This window comes from Microcebus murinus, chromosome 11, assembly GCF_040939455.1.
Source record: "Microcebus murinus isolate Inina chromosome 11, M.murinus_Inina_mat1.0, whole genome shotgun sequence".
NCBI lineage: Eukaryota > Metazoa > Chordata > Mammalia > Primates > Cheirogaleidae > Microcebus > Microcebus murinus.
In genome coordinates, this window is record NC_134114.1 from 13,215,320 (window position 1) to 13,235,644 (window position 20,325).

Consider the following 20,325-nt stretch of genomic DNA (forward strand, 5'->3'; position numbering starts at 1 on the left):
CTACTTAGGACCCAGTTAGGAATTCAGATATATGTGGTGTGTTTGCATCTGATAATGTCCTTTCACAGTTGAAAACAGAGGCTTAAACTAGTGAAGTAAAACCCTTCTAGCTGGGATTCCCCCAAAATCTGTGAAGTGTGACTAATTCAAAATCTTTACTGGGAACCACTGCAGTGGAGTTTTTGGAAAAGTCATCTTAGTGTTGTGGTGATGTTTGCTTTTTCTCTTCATTTGTCTAGTTCTGTAGTTGGAACTGTTTATAGAGATGTAATTAAAAAATGACCCCATGCTATGGTCTGAATGTATGTGGCCTTCCAAAATTCATATGTTGGAACCTAATACCTAATGGTGATAGGTATTAAGAGGTGGGGTCTTTTGGAAAGTGATGAAATCATGAGTACTCGGCCCTAATGAATGGGATTAGTGCTCTTATAAGAAAAGGTTGAGGGCTTGATAGTCCTTAAGATTCTTCAGAAAAAAAAAATATATATATATATATATATATATGTATGTATGTATCTCCACACACACACACACAGACACACACACACACACACATATATATATAAAGATTAAAAAAAGGTTCAGGAAGTGCACTAGTCCCCTTGTATCCTTGATCTTGGACTTCCCAACTCCATAATTGTAAGAAATAAATTTTTATTATTTATTTATTATTCAGTCTCAGGTATTTTGTTATATCAGCAGGAATGTACTAAGACATCCTACTAAAACAAAAAGACTGAATTGTTGTGACTTCAATTCTAAGTTGAAAGCATAAAACAATCATTATAGAGAAAGTGAAACTAGACAAAGATTTATTTTTTAAATGGCATTTTAAAACATTTTACCATCTCTCTTAATTATAATATTGCAAAATAAAACCTTTTGGTCTATTGAACATGGGCTTGCATGGTGCTTACCGTATGCTAAGCAGGCAGTTCTCTAAGCTTCACAAAAATTAACATTGTAAGATACATCAACTAGAGGAAGTAGGTTTCTATTGTCACAGTGTACGAATGAGGAAACTGTGACACCGAGAAATAAATGAACAGGTCACTTAGCCGGTGTGACTCGTGAAATTAGTTCATGTTTTTTAACTTGATGGTAACATGTCAGTCAACAACAAAACTTAATTGGTTGCTTCCAGTTTGAGTAACTTTTCTTTGGCTTCTTTAAATAAGGGCTGTGCATTAGCTACATTTGTTGGAAATGAATGAGGCCCTGCAGCTTCTATAGATATGTACAGAAGCTTCAGTGAGCTGGTGTACAGCACTGTGGATGTCCCTGTGACTGCCCTGGGCCAGAGTTAGGCCTCTGGGACAGTTCACAGGCATAAAAAACATTGGCTCCAACCAAGAACCGAAGGAGTTGAGGGCAAGGCTGCAAAACTAGTACATGGATCCCACATGCAAACTGGGAGGTTTCTGAGACTGAAACCTCAGCTTTAAAAAAAAAAAAAATTAAAATTAAACTGGGGAGGGAGAGTTCTTATTGAACCATACCATGTCTCTACAAAATGAGGAATCTGCCACATTTTAAGGATAAGTGGATACCCCTATTCTGAATGCTTCCTTTATTGATTGAGAAAGGAGTAAAATCGAGCTTACAGTGCTGCGAGTTAGACTAAGAAGGTATTTGCTGATGCACTATTAATAGTTTTAGCAACTACTATCAACTACAGTGACTGTGTAGTTCCTTTTTTCTTTTAAATTTTATCCATGACTTAGTTGTCAATAAAAAGACAAGGAATGGTAAACATTTTCATATACATCCATATCTGCAATGAGTGGAAGTGGGAATGATCTTATGTTTTCATCTCTCTCTTTTTTTAATAGACTTTATTTTTTAGGCCAGTTTTAAGTTCACAGCAAAATTGAGCACAAAATATGGAGATTTCCTGTGTATTCCCTGCCCCACACATGCTTAGCCTCTCCATTATCAACATCCCCCACCAGGGTGGCACATTGGTTGCAGTTGATGCGTGGACTCATCATCACCACCCAAAGTCCACAGTTTACATGAGGGTTCACTCTTAGTGTTGTACATTCTATGGTTTGGACAAATGTGTAATGACACGTATCCACCATTATGGTATTATCACTGTGTTTCTTAATATATGTTCAAGTCAGGGCTTACTTTAATTTAAAGGAGATTAAATGAGTGTAAGTGCATTTGTTCTATCATTATGCCTATTTATAATCTGTTTAAAGAATCTGTACTGCATTGCATTATAACTGTAAACAATAAAAAACAATGCTTGTAATAGCACATACTCGCTCAGCTTGCTAATGTCCTTAAGGAGTGGAAGTAGGTCTAGAAAAAAAAACAACAACTCAGTTTAAAAAAGAAAGGTAAGCATTTTTTTTTCCTTTTAAAAGGATTTTTTTTTGGGGGGCGTGGAGGTCATATCTTTAAATAAGTGAACATGTTCTTATAAAATGATCTTTTTATAAGCCCTCTTAGTCTCAAAAGTCTGTCTCTTTCTTAAAATCTGGGTATGAGAGCAGATCATGCGTGTAAAGGAAAAGGGAACACTCTGGAACACCTGTAGTAATTGCTTCCAGCTGGCCCACATGCTAGGCGATGAAAGGGCGCCATGATAAACTCACCTGGCCTTAAATCCTTGTCTCGTCCTTTATTTGTATCTATTGGCTTGAACCAGTTCCTCCCGCCTTCTCAATTTCAGTTACCTTGTGTCTGACTCGACACTAATGATGTCTGCTTCATGCTATGGATTAGCATAAGGTGAGGTTAGCCAGGTACGTAGTAACCCCTCAGCGAGAAGTGTTTGTTCCTGCCATTCCTCTCCCTGCTCTAATCTAGATCTTTTGTTTCCTTTTATAGCATTTACAACACATTGCAGTTACTTTGTGTATTTGTCTTGTTTGTGGACTGTGTCTTACCGTGTGATCCTGTTGTTGGTGAACCAGTCTTGTTCCTGTGTCACTCTAACCATTCCTCTTGCCAGCCTGTCGTGTAGGCTCTGTGCCATCAGGCCCTGAGTCCGTCTCATGCACGGCTGTGTCTCTAACATCGTGCACCCAGGTCCTCAGTGTTCGTCTACTGCTAGCAGAAAACAAAGCACTGTAGCTCTTGCCAAAACCTTCATCAGGTATGATTTTTCAAGTGTGATAAATTCTGGGTACTGTGTGGAATTGGATGAAGTTAATTTATTGCAAATATATGCTTATGCTATAAACTGTAAAATAAGGTTGATTTCTAATTGGTATTTTAGGTTCTCCAATACTGAAAGATAACTTTTAATTTGGTGAGAGTCTATACCTTAAAATATTTCCAACATTGGCCGGGCGCGGTGGCTCACGCCTGTAATCCTAGCACTCTGGGAGGCCGAGGCGGGCGGATTGCTCGAGGTTGGGAGTTCGAAACCATCCTGAGCGAGACCCTGTCTCTACTAAATATAGAAAGAAATTAATTGACCAACTAAAAAATATATATATACAAAAAATTAGCCGGGCATGGTGGCGCATGCCTGTAGTCCCAGCTACTTGGGAGGCTGAGGCAGGAGGATTGCTTGAGCCCAGGAGTTTGAGGTTGCTGTGAGCTAGGCTGACGCCACGGCACTTACTCTAGCCAGGGCAACAAAAGTGAGACTCTGTCTCAAAAAAAAAAAAAAAATTTCCAACTAACACCTTCTTGATGAAGATGTATGATGCATTAGACATTCTCAAAGTCTAGAGGACAGAACAATTAAGTGAAACGGTAGTCCCACATTGTGTGTTTATTTTCAAACAAGCAATGTAGCCCATGCCAGCATAATAGGGTCTATTCTTATGAGTGATCTACTTTAACTTCAGACAGGATTCTGTATGGTGTCACTTTTTGTTTGATTTGTTTTGTGTGTGTAGATAAAAATTATATCAAACCTCGAACATGAGGAAAACAATATCAGGCAAACATATTCTGGCTTAATTATCCATGAGTGTCTGGGGGCCTACTTGGTACCTCTGCTAATGACATATGGGTCTAGGAGTGACTCATGAGCATACTGCCATTGTATATAAAGTCAGATCTTAAAGTTTTATTTTAACTTAGCTAGGACTTGTTAGAAGGGTGGGCATTGAATATATATTTGTGTTTATGTACATTGAAGATAATCACAGTCTTTTTAAAAAGTGCCTAAATGTCAATGTTGAAATAAAACTTTTTTGTTCCTGTAGTGGCTATTAAATAAATTAGATTAAAAACTATTTTTGCTCTCTCCCGTTTTAAAGATGGGAGTTTATGTTATCATTATTGATACTATTTTCTCTCAGAGCTAGTGCATTAATACTGTTTGGTTCACTACTATTCTAATTGTTAACAGATATTTTATAAATGCTAAATCTAAATGCCAAATATATGATATATCTGTATTCAGGAGATCAAATCTATTAATATAAATACCACTTTGTTTCCATGGTGAATTCTATTTCTTTTATAAACATTCTCACCTCAGCAATTGAATATGTGTGATTTTGCGATTAGTGATGAATAAATTTTGTATTTTTATAGGCCTTTAGAAATTACTAGACTCTGCATAGAAAGTTACATATTTTTTTCTCTCGGCAGAGAATCTTCTCTGTCTTTTCTATTTGGCTTATTCCTTTAAAAATGAAATACAGACAAAAATTGCTGGAGTGGGAGAAAATGGGCAAAGAGATAAAGGAAAGAAGAAAAAGGAGAGAGATAAAAGAAGAAATTGGGGTCACAGTGAATAAATACACTGCTCAGGATAACTCAGGTGTTAAACAGAAGCTCCAGGATTAAAAGCCATGTCAGTGGAATGCTTGTGCTTGTGTGTGAGCTGTCATTGAGTCATGTGTGAAATGGGGGGTGGTGGTGACAATGGTGGATTACTAGTAAGGTGAATACTATCAATGCAACATATGCATAGAGAACAAATATTGTGAAGGATTGCAGAAAAGGAAAAGTTTAGATGTTTTCTAGAATTTTCTAGAGTTCTTGGAGAAGGCTTCCTGGTAGAGCGCCATGATACTCCGCGGTATGTGGAGGAGGTCTTTCAGCCAGAAACAATAGCCAAAGCTTGTCCCAGCTGTGCAATGGGCTTGGCTTCTTCAGAGGACAGTTGAGACTGTCCCGAGAAGAACAGAACACACTCCCTGTAAAATAAAAGAGCTTTGGAAAGAGATTCTAGATCGCAGGGTCCATGACAACCCTGAAAACCAAGGTGAACTTTGTTAAATACAGCCCATTTTTAGAGAAATGGTGCTATGCTTGGGTCAATTGACATCTCTGTGGCGGGATACAGACTTAGAAGGATATTTGTGACTTGGAGAACTCTGGAGGGGCCTCATCTTTTTTGAAATTGCACTTTTGCTCCCTCTTAGCCTCTGGGTATCTGAATACTTTGGCTGTGATTATTGACAACCATCCTGTCTTCTGTCACTTATCTTATAAAAGTCATTTGGATTTCTGAACGTTGAGTTCTTACTCAGAGTCAAGTTCTGAACATACAGAGTACAGGCTACTGAATCTCAGGGCGTTTGTTCCTGGTGCCTAGAGGGTAAGAAATGTGCCTTGTAGGTTCTGTAAAGGATGTGGATCTTGACTTCATACAGGACAACCATGTTATTGTGATGTTTCTACTTGCTTTAGAGAATCAAAAACCATCAATGTTATTACATCTTCACTCAACTATGAAAGAAATCTATTGATGTGAGTGATCTGAAGTTATAACTCCAACTATGAATGCTGCTGCTTCAAAAGGTGCCAGTGATTGGAAATCAACTTAGATGGGGCCTAATAAGTTCCAGGGCCCTCATTTAAGCCTGCCATTCATGGCATAGCTCCTCCTTTGAATTTAAGAAATTATATCTCTTTCAGTGTGAGTCGGTGGTGGTAATAAAGTTTGGCCATGTTGATGTGCTAGCCTTCATATGTAAATTCATGCCCCATGTTGAACTTAAAAAAATCAGTAGACTTCATGTCATGAGACTCAAGGAATAAATGTATTGCAGAGGATTTGGAAAATATTTGGCATTTTTGTGGTCTCTTTAGCAGTGTCATTCTCTTTCTTGAAAAAGGATATTAGTGATCAGAGAAATTGTGAATCTCTTTGCACCCTAAGCCACCATGAAGTTGTGTTAGGTACAGACTGGCCAATAAATAGCCCAGGGTCATCAGGCTTCCTCTGTCTTGTTCTCAGTTGCTTGTCATTATTTCAAGTCAAAACTTGAATATTCCAGATCTGGATAGTGGATAGTTTCATGCTAGTCAGTATTCTAGTAAATATCTTTTAGATGGTTGCCTGTGGTCATATTGTCAGAATAATAATACCCATGGCTCACCCTTAAATTTGTCCCAGTGCTTGCAAACTGTTGAAATTAAAGGACCTGGTTCACCTCTAATGTCTACTATCTAGAGCAGCCACTGTTGTGAGCTGAATCTATTCATTTGATGTGAAAAACAATTATGGCATACTTTAAAATAAAAGATTGGTTTTTTTTCATCATATGCTGTTGCTGTGTGTGCTGGATAAGACTTTTCTAATTAAAAATTTTCCCTGAATGCCAGTACCTCCGTGACCTTAATTCTATAGTAGACCTTGCTGCATTAATTTAATTGGAGAGACCAGTGCTGCAGCACCGTTAGAAAGTACCTGTTTCAGCCTGAGTTGGGCATGACTGGAGTATAATGGTGTCTAATCATCATTACCATAAGATGGTTTAAGTTTATTCTACGATTGAACGTCCCGATTGCATAAACTTGAGGGTTAATAAAACAAAGTTCAGACAGCACAGTGTTCTTTCAAACCAGAAGGGTGGGGGCAGGTATGTAGGATGTGAGTGACTTCTAGCCCGCAGTGTAGCATGGGTGTCGTCCTAAAACAAGCATGTTTACAGGTGCCCACATTAAACAAGATGGCACAGAATGACTCTTGACACTGTAATCTCTTGAAAAAAAAATATACCACTTTGCAATTGTGCTTTTTGTAAAGCACTTTTAAATATTGGTGCACCTGTTTTAGGGCCTCCTTGGTTTCCTTTTTCCTTTCATATACCACCATTCCATGAGCTCGTCTCTTAACTGTGGAGGCCTTGCTCCATTAAACATAAACACACACTCACATCCCCAATAAAATGTAATTTAAGTAATTATAAATGTGTTGAGTTATACAAGCTAATTGCATAAGTGTTACTGTAGACAAACACATACTAATTAAAATCTTGGGGTCCTTTTTTTATATTTTGGAGGTACTATTTTATTTTTTGAGATGTCAAACTTCTACACTTTCCAGGGCCCTGGTGAGCTCAGACAGCCTTACCCTGTGCCTGCAGGGCCTCACGCAGGAACCACGCCTGTTGTTGGCCTTGCATTGGTTCGTCTCTTGGCGGGCCTGTCCTGTGTGGGGTGCAGTAAATGTCGGTCTTCCTGCAGGCTTCTTTTACCCAGAAGCAAATTTGGTCAAAGGCAAGAAGCCATCTGCTCCTCTCTTATGTGCCTGTAGTAGCAAAGCAGGGTTTTTATGTACTTGGATAGCAACATTCAGGGCCTTCTGCATGGTACTTCCTTCCCAAGCTTTGGGGCCAACAAGAGTCTAAAATGGGTGTGATTAACTGATAAGGAATTTGAAAAGCCAGATGCAGTTACTACTTCCATGAGACCTTTCCATTCAATGCTAAGGAATTTCCCAACATACTTTTTTTTTTTTAACCCTACTTAGAATCACCATTTTACCTTTTTTAAACTTCAATTTAGACTCGAATATTTTGTTTTCCGTAAATAGCTCTTTTTTTATATATACTAACATTTGTATATCTGTGCTTGATTTGTACCTTCCTACTTCATTAATTTTTCTTCAACCCACAACTTGATCTAAGTCTTTTTTTGTTGTTGTTGTTGTTGTTGTTGTTTTTATTTTTAGAGATGGGGTCTTGCTCTGTTGCCCAGGCCAGAGTGCAGTGGTACGATCAGAGCTCACTGCAGCCTTGAACTCTTGGGCTCAAGTGATCCTCCTGCCTCAGCCTCTGCAGTAGCTGGGATTACAGGTACACACCACCATGCCTGGCTAGTTTTTGTATTTTTTGTAGAGATGGTGTCTTGCTATGTTGCACAGGCTAGGCTTGAACTCCTGGCCTCAAGCAATCTTCTGACTTTGGCCTCCCAGAGTGTTGGGATCAGAGGTGCGAGTCACTGTGCTCTGCCTTAATCTAAGTCATAGACCATCCCTAAGGCCTCTTATGTGATTTTTAGGATTCCGTTTTCACTTGCTGTTGAGACACCCTCTCGCCTGTGCTGTTTTTCCATGTAGACTAAAATACACCTTCTATCTTAACATGATGGATATTCCACTTGACTATGAAAAGTCACGTTCTTTATAAAAACTTTGTACTGTATAGACAGTGTGTTATTTGATTAACTTGTCTATTCTTTCCTGTAATTTTTGTGTTGACTTTACATGTCACAAATCAACCCAATTTTTTATTACTATTTATTTTTTTTACAGCATCAATACATATTTCACATGGAGAACTCATTTAGTAGACTTGGTGTTTTCAAGTGATACCATACTCTGAACACTAATAATTGAGAAATTTCTATGTTTGAGAGTTAGTTAGGGGGGTGGGGGGGAGGAAGTCATAGGCATGATTTTGTCAAATGTATTGAGATATTTTAACCTGAATTTTTGGTGTGATTTTGAGGCAACTTTCTGTTGGAATTTAAGTTTTGCTGCATAGAACAGAAAATCCTAAATTATAATGGCTTAAATGAGAGAAATGTTTACTGCTTCTTATGTAAAATTCTAGAGTTGAGCTCCAGGGCTAATGTGGTAGTTTAGTGGTGTGAAGAAGCTTCCAGACTCTCTCATCTCTTTCATCCTCATTGTCAACTTCTGTCCTCACGACCAAACGACTGCTGGAATTCCAGCTGTCTTTGTCTAGCAGCAGCAGCAAGAAGAAACAAGGAATAACAAGCTTTCTCAGAAGGCCGGACAATATTTTTTGGTCCTATTTTATGTCCTAGCTCTAAACGGTGGAGTTATGAACAGATTTTAAGTGGAAGAATAAGCACTGGATGCCAGGGTAGCAGTGGTGGCACGGTGCAGGTTGATCCAGAAAGGCTCCTACATTTCTGGCAGAGCAATGGGATGGATGATGGTTCTAGTCTTTACAGGAACATGGGGAAACAGGTAGGTTCCATCGGTGAGAAAGGTAGCGGCGACCACACTTAAGGAAATCTGGAGTTTGAAGGACCTGAAGGACATCCACCTTGGGACAGTGGTGTGCCACTGTGTGCGTGACTCTGAAGCTCAGGAAATGACAGGCAGTGAGCTACAGAATGTAGGAAGTGCAGCAAGACTGAATTGATGACACCCTCTAGAACCCTTAAAGGAAGTCACAGAGGACAAAGGAAGAGAGCCTTAGGTTAGGGCTTGAAGATGAGTAAGACAGGTCTGGGGAGAAGTAAAAAAAGCTCTTACTGGGGTGGGGGTGGGGTAAGCCTACGATAAGAAACAGCTGTGTTCTCGTTAGCTTCACTTTCGCCACTGGGCTATTGCTTCATAGCATGGAAACATCTCAAAAGATGAACATTTCAACTTCGGAGCAGGCCAGGCATGATATAATCAGAAGGGCACCGCAAGACCACATCGTCCGCTCAAGAGAAGCATTCAGGTCTTTATTATCTTATTTAATTTTGATAAATTCTCTTTCATGTAAAGGTGTTGTTATCCATATTTTGTGCTTGTGGAAAAAAAACAGAGTCTCAGAGGTTTAGAGACTCACTCTGTGTTGTGGGGCAGAATGGGATGGAGCCCTTGCTTAGGTTCCAGGCACTTTTTTTGGTTCTGGGCTTTGGGGATTCTGTGCTGTAGGACCACGCTTTCTGGGGAGGTCAAATGACTTGTCCAGAGTTTTGACCTCAGATGTGCTGTGTTTCTACTACACCCGACTGTCCCTTTGCTCTCCGGCAGTCAGAATACATAGAATAAGTGATTAGAGTTAACAAAAAAAAAGAAAAAGAAAAAGACTATCTCATTTCCCAATCTTAAAACCTTCCCATGCGACATTCTTTGTCACTGATAATATTGTTGCAAACCAAAAATGTGCCTGATTAATCTTTTCAGCATCCTTTAGATTTGAATCACATTCTCATCTGATTATAGGGACTGAGTCACTGGTTAAGTAGTTCATCTTAAGACTCTAGACAGGGGTCAGCAAACTTTTTCTTAAAGTACCAGCCATATAGTTTCTGTCTTGAGGAACTCTGCTCAACTCTCCTTAACTCTGCTCTTGAAATGTGGAAGCACTTGTAGAAAGCATGTCAGTGAATGGTCATAGCTGTGTTTCAATAAAAACTTCATTTTCAAAAACAAGCAGGCAGCCCAGAATGCTAACACCTACTGTAGAAGAAAGGGCTAAATTCCAGAATTTCTGGCTTTAATCTAGCAAGTAAAATCATTTAGCAAGATTGTGAAAATAGTCAATTGTTAATATTTTTTTAATTTCCAGAATTAAAAATATTTAGCTACTTTAAAAAAAATGGACTTATCTCTGTAATTATCTTTTATATGTGTAAGGGTGGTTTTAGGTGAATAGATGCGAAGTATGAAATTAATTCCCCACTTTCTTCTCTATTTTCTCCTATGTAGTCTTCATGGAATTCTGAGTAATCAGGGTCCTTCCCAATCTCTCAAAATGATCTACATGTTTCAGACATACCCTCTAAATCTTTGATCATCTATGTATACTCCAATACCTGGGCTTAGACTGGAATCTGGCTGCGGGAAAGCTTGGATACTCACATTATTAGCAAATTTACATGCATTTACAATAACTCACCAATGGCAAGAAGACCACTAACACATTCAGGAGGCTTTATGGAACAGCAAAATCCTTCAACATTAATTACTATATCTAGTGTTTTTATTTGTATTATGCAGAAGATGTACATAGGTATCTTAGAAAAGCATTATAAGTAGAATTTGCATGTGACAGTTTTATGATGTGTTCAAATTGGAAACCTTCATTTGTACTGGTATTTTGCATTTGCATTGGTATTTTTAACTGGACTGGGTCCGTAAGGGAAAATTATTTTTTCATAAAAGAGAACAAAGTAGGAAAACTTTAGCATCTTGTATGCAAATGAGTGCTAATTATGACAAATGAGTATAATTTGTAAAAGACTCACAAGCAGGTTCTTTTTTATCAGTTAGTTCTCAATTTATGTGTAGAAACAAATATCTGCTAACATAATTGTAATCCACCTTTTGTGTTTATTTAAAAAGTGCCTTTTCCTTTCCAGGCAGGCTACATGGCTGCAGTGATATAGGGGTACACACTTATACTGGGTTTGGGGGGGGTTCCTATGAATCTATTATGATCACTTATGGCAATTAAGTGTCACTGATTCAGAGTAAAGGGGAGACCGTTTTGCCTGTCTTACATGATGGTTCAGATTTTAGCACAGCTTTTTGGGAAGTGCAGTTCTGTTACTTTCAAGCCTATGTTATAAACAGAATAAGTCTATGAATAAGTAAAGTGAGGTAAGTTGAGGAAAACATGCAATTTGCAATGGATCTTCAGTATGTAATGAAATATTCAATGACATTTTTGAATAACAATATTTATTTCTTAGATTTTAATTCGATAAGAATTGCAAATCCCATGTTTGAGTCATCACAAACTATGAATCACATCGTCTAGCATACTGAAATTTTACCATGTACCGTGCTTGGTACTGATCCTAAGACATTTTAGGTTTAAAAGGGAAAAAGAGGCCCAATATAAAAATGGAGAGGGTAAATCTTAAAGCACCAACCGTGTTGGATATTCTTCCTTCAGTAGATCCTGGGCTGGACAGGCTACTTAAGTTGGCACCAAAGGAATAAGGATGCTCTGACACTGATCTTTATCTTGGTAGATGGTCCCTCTCTTATGAGTGGTCTTGGGTGACCTCACTTCACCCTCTGCTTCTTCCTCTGCTGTTTTTCCCAAATGATCCAAGGCATAATTTTGATTTTTTTTCTTCATGCTACGTGATAATTTATTCTAACCAGCAACATTTTATATATATTTTTGGACCCATTATTCCAAGCATGTAAACTGTTTTGGATGTGCAAATTATTCTTTATTGGTATTTATTGCATTAGTGTTTTAGATATATGGAATTTTAGAGATGAAGTGGCATAATCCCCTCATAGGAGAAATCTTGGAGGCACAGAGATGTGAAAGACAGCTGAGGGTCGCAAGAGCTAGGAGATGCTATTCTAACAAAGATTCTCCTACCCTTTGGTTCAATTTAATCTATTTTAGGTCCTTCCATCTCATGTTAATGACATGGTAATCTACCCACTTAATACTATAATAAGTTCACTAGGATTTTCCCCATTGAAACAGACTTGTGAGTCATAGCTTACTATTACCTTCCAAGCTTTTAGTCTGTTTTTCCCTTAATATCCGAGAGTCATATAGAATCTGTGGGACTTGTGCCAATCTGAGGCTGCTACGTATTTTGAAATTGCTTGTCCCACATTGGTTGCCTGGTATCAGTCAGGAAATGTTGTAATTTGTAACCCCCGACTCTTGATGGTGTCACAGGGTAGGAAGTTGTGGGGGTGTTGGTTGTGGCCTGAATGGTGGGACACTCAGAAGCTCCACTGGGGCTGAGTTCTGCCAGCTTGTAAAAGTCGGATACATTTTCTCATGTTAAATACATTTCTTTCACTTCCACCTTCTGTTTGAAGTTGGTGATGTGTTTGCACTTGGCTTTCTTATTGAGACAGTACACCTCTCCTCAGACAGATCTGTTGCAACTTCATGATTGCTTAAGGCTCATGCTGTCACCATTTGTTCCATTTAGCAATGTCCTTCAGACCAGAATAGGTTTCTAGACAGAGAATTCCAGATACCACATGTAGGAAACATGGGTTGAGTGCCTATGGTAGGACACTCAGTCTACTAATTGGAAAATTTGCACCCGATTGAGGGAATCTTGAAATGTTCTATTATTGACATTTGAAGTTTCACTTGTTCCTCATTTATCTGGTATCTGCATGACTTACCATGCTTGCCTTCCTGCACCCCACTTTTTATCACCTTCTACCTTTGCCTTTATCTCAGATTGTGCACAAAAAGTTTGAAGGACATCCCAAGGAGAGCCCAGAAAGCCTCGTTAGGAAGGATCTGGGAGCCTGCTTAGTTCTTTTCTACTTTAACTTTTGTAAAATAGATTGACTTTCTGTTGTAGTTTACGTGTTAACATTGTTTAATCGACACTGATAGAATTCAGCCCACAGGCTAGCATTTGCTCTGTTACCTTTCACCCTTTTTGGGGGCATAGTTTTCCTATGATTTATGCTGGAAAGATCTATTGGCAACTGGAGTCGACCTCGTTTCCCGTTGGGTGCCCTACATCTGGCACAATGGCTGGACGTTTGTGTCGTTTCTGAAATAAATGACTGAGTGCTCGAGTCTCATAAAACATATACATTATTGCATACTTGTATAAACACTAACATTTATAGACCTAAGGGATACAGTCTTAGTCCTTTATATTACAAGTGAAATAACCAGTTCTGGGAGTTAAAAGTGGCGTCTTTATCATAAGCAGCCAGTTAGTGGCTATGGTCAGACTCAAGCCCAAGTTGAACAGAAATGGCTTAAAGATTCAAGTTAAAAAAATCACATACGATAAGTGGCATTAGCTCCTTTTCTAAGGAGAGTAACTTGAGTATTATTATATAGCTTTAATATTGCAAGAGGGACTCCACTGAGGCGTTACATTGGTGCCCGTTTTTAAGTTTCACCTGTCGGGATGGTATTTAGCGCTTGGTCTGCAGGGTGAGTGCCTACATGATGGTATGGCTTTACAATGCTACATTCCCTAAACGCTCCCTAATTCCCAGAAAATTGCTCCTGGATTAGGGCAATCTAGTTTTCTTGACTTGCTTTCTCTAATCCTATAGGAAAAAATAGTTGTGGCTGACTTCTGACCCGGATTTTATGCTAAGTTTGAGGAAGGATATCTGGTAATTCATTCCTTTACTTTGTGTTTGAATCTATGATTTTGTAGGTGTGGATGGAAAAAAAAATATTCCTAGGAAAAAGGTTCACTGATATTTCAATTTGACTGCTGTTATTGAATCCCAAACAGGTGTACTGGGTGAAACAGAAGAGGGTGTGCATGGCCCTTTGCTACAACCTCTCAATTTAACCTAAAGCAAGTAAGATGGAACTGGAGTTTGGGAAAGACTTTTGTCTTTCCAGAGGTTGTTTTCAGTGGGGTCTGTCTTGGGACTTAAAACATATTTTTAATGCATTTGAATGTTTTCCCTTTTGAGTGTTCCCTGAAACATTCTTCTGTATGTACTGGATTCAGTCATTTGGTATTCCTGATTGGCGTGCGTCTTTTACCAGTGTGAGGCAGCCACTTTCATCATTGTGAGATTCAGTAACATTCACTTGCTCTTAGAATCTACAGATTATATAATGGATATTGCAAGTTCTGACCTAGATTTTAAAGTGTTAAGGAAAGTGATTATTTATATGATAATTGAATCAATACCTGTTTGCTTGCCAGTTTTGAATACAGTAATTGGTCCCTTCTCTATTAATCTTGAAATCCAGGGTTACTCTCCCTTCCATATGAACAGAGCTGAGGGGGAATGGCTGTAGGTAAAGACAGTAAAGGAAGGTGTACTCATTGCCTACTGAGTGTCGTGAGCTAAGCTATGTCTTTCATTGCAGATATTTCATTTAATGCTGTTAACAGCCTACCCTCCCTCCTTTCCTTTTCTCTGGGCGAGGTTGGGTGTGCCGAGGAGGTCTCCTTGCCCCGCGTTTCACAGCTGAACGTGAGCATGGTCTGTTCACTCTGTATGCTTTTTTCCACAGAGCATAAGTTCAAAACTTATTGGCAAGCCATCAAAGTCCCATTTGAACTAAAAGAGAAAAAACCTGTTTTCTGAAACGTGAACTCTAATTACATAAAGTGGATGCCTCTGAAAACAGCACTGTCTCACAGGGCAGGCTGCAAACCTGGAACAACAATTGGAGCCTCACATTATGCAAGAAGGGAGCTTACAGAGCCAAGTGGCGCCTGCCCTGTGTTTCCCCCACCACCGACAGAAGTGGCTGGGATAACAAGGGACCCACGGCCTGGCGTGGGCATGTGGGCTTCTCTCAAAAATTGATGACACTGCTCTTTGGTCAGGAGCCTTGCTTTGTGTCTTGACCCCTAGGGCTAACCTACGGCACTAACGAGAGAGGGGTTGATGGGGGTGGTGGGGAATTTCTGGTAGGGAGAATAAGTCTGGTAATTCTAATTTATTTGTGGCTATGGTGGCAAAGGCAGTATATCTCCACAGTTGATGAGGTCTCACTGAGCTTGACACCACCCCATCCTCATCCAGCTAGGTTTTTTGCCATTTTTGTTTTCAGCTTTGAGACCACCAACAGTCACGCTTATTTGGGGGGATTTTTATGTGTTTGAGGTTTTACAGATGATGTAAAAGTCTCTGCAAACTCCATGTATCTTTATTTCTCAACCTGTGGTCCCTGTGCTATTTTGTTTCATCTTGACCTGGTCAACTTGGTGAAAAATAGATTTGTAGGACCCACTTTGGAACTGCTAGGACCCTCCCCAATGTATATTTTTTAACAAGCTCCTTAGATGATTTCTATATACATATATTTCACTACTATTTGACACACTGTGTGGAAATATTGCAAATGAGAGGTTGAAGTGACCCTTCCAATTCTTAGCATGAGTAAGGGGCAATTGGTATTGCATTCTAGTTGCTTCCGTTAGAATTCATTCCCATTCATTCATAAATTGAAAAGATATGTGTCGAGTTTTTACTGTGTGCCAAGTCTGGGGATGAAAGACATAGTCTTTCTTATCTAGGAGTTCCATGGGTGGGAAGAAATACCCTCAGTTATGTTTTGAAATCGGACAGCATTCTGGGACTCTCAAACTTTGCCTCATTAGGTAGCTAAGAGGCTCGAATTTGAAGAAGGAAAAAGTGTGGAGGGACAGTGTGGAGTGGAATATTTGGTTTAGAAATTTGGAGAGATAATTTGAATTTGTAAGGAGGGGCCAGATAACAAATGCCATGCAATGTTACGGTTACAGTTACAGCCATTCAATGTTGTTTGAACCCAGCATTGCAATAGAGTCCTGAAGATGACAGGACACAAACTATTCCCCTATGGATTGGGTACATTCTTTAGTTAACTCGCCAAACATTTACCAACCCCCTATTTGTGCTGAGCATGACACACACACAAAAAGCAAATTATTTATTGAATATATCAAGGGGATGTATTAAAAATTTTAGCATGGGTTTCATTGAAAATTATTAAAATATGAAATAGCTTTAGGACTGGAAACACTAAATTTGCTGTTGGTTCTAGAAAAAAAGATACATTAAAGTGTCAGTATGTAAGAATTTTAGGTGGTCATAAAAAGTGTGAACAAGCCCTTTAGGTTTGGAGATAGAAATTACTGGAAATACATCGCAGCTATTCCTGGAGCAGGTGGGCCTGTCTTTGTTGGGTGGCCTCATCTAGTGGGTCTGTCATGGCCCTACACCCATCACGGCCTGTCTGGTCCATTAATAAGCAGCAAAAATATCTCAGCTGCTCTGAGTTTTTTCTTTGTGCTTTATTTTGAATTCTGTTACAAGAGTTCTAAATTAGATGTGGTTATAGGACATCTTAGTTTCCTGTGGCTGTGGAAGAAAGAAATGGTTCAGAAATGATCTCCACAGCTTGCATTTCCTGAGCTGGTTGTGGTTGACTTACTTTATTGACTAAAAGAGCAGGTGATTCATACAAAGTCATATGTTAGGATGGTGCAACCGGGGCTTTTGAAAGGACCACCGGTTAAGTGCAAATAAATAACAACGTGAACGCACAGCAGCCTCTAAAAGCATATTAGACTATTGATGAGAATGAATAATACATGTTTTCTGATAATGTTTGCTGCATGTGGCAGGATATATTAAAAGGGGGAAAAACCTCTGCCCAGTGTCTACATTCAGTCAACCTTGACATTCAAGAAGCATAACTATCATCTGCCACTTTTATAGCAGCATTATCAACTCGGGGTTTTATGCCTAAAACTTGTACAATCCATTAGGAGATACACTTTGAAAAACTGGTCTCTACAATATGCACATAGTAACAAAAGAAAAAATACCGACAATATTATTGCAGTGATTTTTGCATTCATGTCTTTAATTATGTGATGGGTCCCAGTGGCAGAGAGTTTGCTCTCTAATGGTGCCTGGAAATTGGCCATGTCTCATTTAATAGAATGGAAATTTCAGTTATAGTTTAGCATATTTATTTTTCTACTGCCGAAAGGTGAGTTATGACACTTTTTAATAATGCTATGGGCTTGTTTGGTTTACTTTTGCATATCAAATTGTCTTTTCTGCTTTCTGCCATCTAAATATAGATATTTTCCCCTACCAGGCAATCTTTATAGGTTTATGTTCATCTTCTTCACTCCAGGTAAATGAGAGTCCTCACCTTCCTCTTAACTATCACTGAGGTTTTCTGATAATCTCAACTGGACATTTCCTGTTTGTTCCCTTTGAAGTAAACACTATGCACTTCTCAGAGACATTTTCATCTGTAGAAAGCTTATCCGTCCTTCAAGGCAGTTTATCATGGTGGTTAAGAGACCTTAATCTTGACGCGGTTGAGTGAGTCAGAGTGCCTGGACTCACCTCACATCTCCACAAAACTACCAGTTGTTTGATCTTGGGTAAGTTATTTATCTCCTATGTGTCTTAGTTTCCTCATGCTAAAGTGGGCATAGGAGTAATTATTTTTTTGTAGGATTGATGAGACAGTTAATGAGTTGATAAAGATCAAATATCAAAACAGTCTTAGGCAGAGTAAGTACCACATGTGTAAATATTTTTTAGGTATCTACTACCTCAAATTCTACCTTCTCTATAAACCTTTTCTGATCCCCTGATTTCGGCTAACCCATCATCAGTGAAACACTGTTGTGTTTCTCGCTCTTATAACACTTAACTTGCATTTATATTTTAATTGTCTCTGTATGTCTTACCCTTCCTGCTAGACCAGGGTAGGCTCTTTGCTCACTCATGCCCCGTCATGTCTTGTATTTAGTAAACACTTCAAAAAAGATCTTTCTTCACTAAGATCAAGTCCATTTTTCTGGAATAATTCTGAACATCTGAAGTTCTTGAGGCCATTCTTCTTGTTGGATTTTTAAAATTATATGTTGATGAATTATAGTTGTATATATTCATGGGGTACAAACTGGTATTACGACTTTTGAATACAATGTGAAATGATTAAATTAGCTAATTAACGTACTCATCACCTCGAATATTTATGCATATTGGATTTTTAATGAAAAATCCCCAAAGACACTTTGCTGATGCTTCTGTAGGGTGGGCTTCAAGAAGAAGAATGGAGCAATCACTTGTGATTAATCTTCTTTTGTACTAGAGAGCTTTCTGATTTTGCAGATCTAACTCGTTCTAATCACTTCTTTGAAAAAACTTGGTTGTAGAAGTGAGTGTGTGTATCTCTCTGTGTGTACTTTCCCCCCCAAAATTTCTTGCATCTTTTTACAGTACATTTTTACAAGGCTAATAAACATTTTTATTGTGACAAGGGAATAAATTGTCTTGAAAACATATTCTCTAAATTTTAACACATGATATTAAAAAGTTTTACCTTAGAAACTTAGACATGGTTGGCAACTCTTAATAGTTTCCTCTCCACAGATGACATTCACATCCCCAAATGTTGGTGATGCTGTTAGGATTATGGGATGTAAAGCCTTGATGAAATCAGACACTGACAACGATAATTCCAACAATGGAAATTACCATCAGGCATTGAAGAAGCTCTGATTGCAAATCACTGTGACAGAATACATACCTGTAGGAATACCAAAAACACACATAGGTTGCATTATCTTTATTTCACTTCCTCCTTTTAGAATAAAAGCATTGACCATTTGAAGGAAAAGGGCCAGTCATTTGTTGAAAATGGGAATTGCTGGGCATAACCAAATATTTTAGCTTTCTTTCCTCTAGTATTATGGAAAACACTTAATGTGTATTGTGTTTCTTTGTTCTTTATAAATTCTTTTTTTTAAGTTAAACATTTTTTCCTCTCTCTCTTTTATTCCAACATTTGCTTCAGGTAGGTTTGACCAATAACTTAGATTCTTTCCCCCTGTGTAATTATAAACCTAGCTTGTCTGGTAATGAATTTGCTCACAGATGCAACTCACCCGTCAGTCGTAACTTTGTATGAATCAATAGTGGATTGCCTGGCATATCAGCCTGTTAAAACGTTGCAGCTCTGAATTAGCGGAGTGACAACTGCTTGTCCAAGGATACACAGTTAATATGCTGCAGCCACATATGGGACATCACCAAGACACTTTGATTTAGTCCCAGCTTCCTTGTAAGGCAGACATATTTTCTTTTGATTATAAGATAGAAACAGAATCAAAAGGAGATTGCTTCTTGTCTTGACCGCATGATGAAGCTGTAATCAAACCAGAAATAACACTCCAGTCACTGACACATACTGTTGCATATTTATGTTGGGCTTTTGCTGTAGACTTGGAATTGTCCTCTTCATTGTCATCTGTTTGATGTCATCCTTAAGAACTCTATTCTGCTGGTTCTAGGTGAAATGGTTAAGTAATTCAAATTTGCATTTTGAAAATAGAAACTTGGCAGTGGATGGGACTTGCGTATGACTCAAACTGTCCTGCATAGGAAGTGCCTAGATGTTAGTGCAGAGAAAGAAGACATAAATAGGAATAGCATGTAAAGTAGTGAATATAATAACTTTTCAGATCATAAGGAGAAATTTGATATCATTTATAGCACTTAATGGATGCCAGTGATTTTCATTAAGTCACAGAGCTGTGCTGTTGTTCCTTGACAAGGTAACATAAATGTAAAAGCATGCTACTAGGAAATCAAATTAGAGGTGTCATGGAATATGTAGAAATTGTAGGAAGTCCACAATGCATGTAATCCCTGCCATATTGGGGTAGTTAATGCCTGGAAACTGTGTCATTATGCAAGATTGTATTTTCTGAAGAGGGACAATGCTATGATTGGGGCTTACATTTTTCATCCAAAGACTTGGGCAACACTGAGTAGTAGATATAACCAGGGAAGTGGAAGTGCTACTGAAATGAAATTTCAACAATAATCACAAATGGTGGTCTATCCAAACATCTAAAATTCAGTACATGGGCTGGGATAAACAATATTTAATTGCCAATAATTTTGCTTACCACCAAAATGCAGAAGGGTTATCGAAAGCCATTTGGATGACCCAGGTC

At 38.6% G+C, this 20,325-nt stretch overlaps 1 protein-coding gene across 2 annotated transcripts in view; it reads left to right on the forward strand.

Annotated features, from left to right (window-relative positions):
• The window catches only part of BASP1 (brain abundant membrane attached signal protein 1), a 51,763-nt gene that overhangs the window by 21,364 nt on the left and 10,074 nt on the right, over positions 1 to 20,325 (forward strand). Inside the window, exon 1 of one of the 2 annotated variants that reach the window (XM_076007944.1) lies at positions 8,494 to 9,635. The exons of the other annotated variant lie outside the window; for it this stretch is intronic. The gene's annotated coding sequence lies outside the window, so the exon portion shown is untranslated. Of the gene's footprint in view, positions 1 to 8,493; positions 9,636 to 20,325 lie in introns of those variants that run through there. 2 annotated transcript variants of the gene reach the window in all.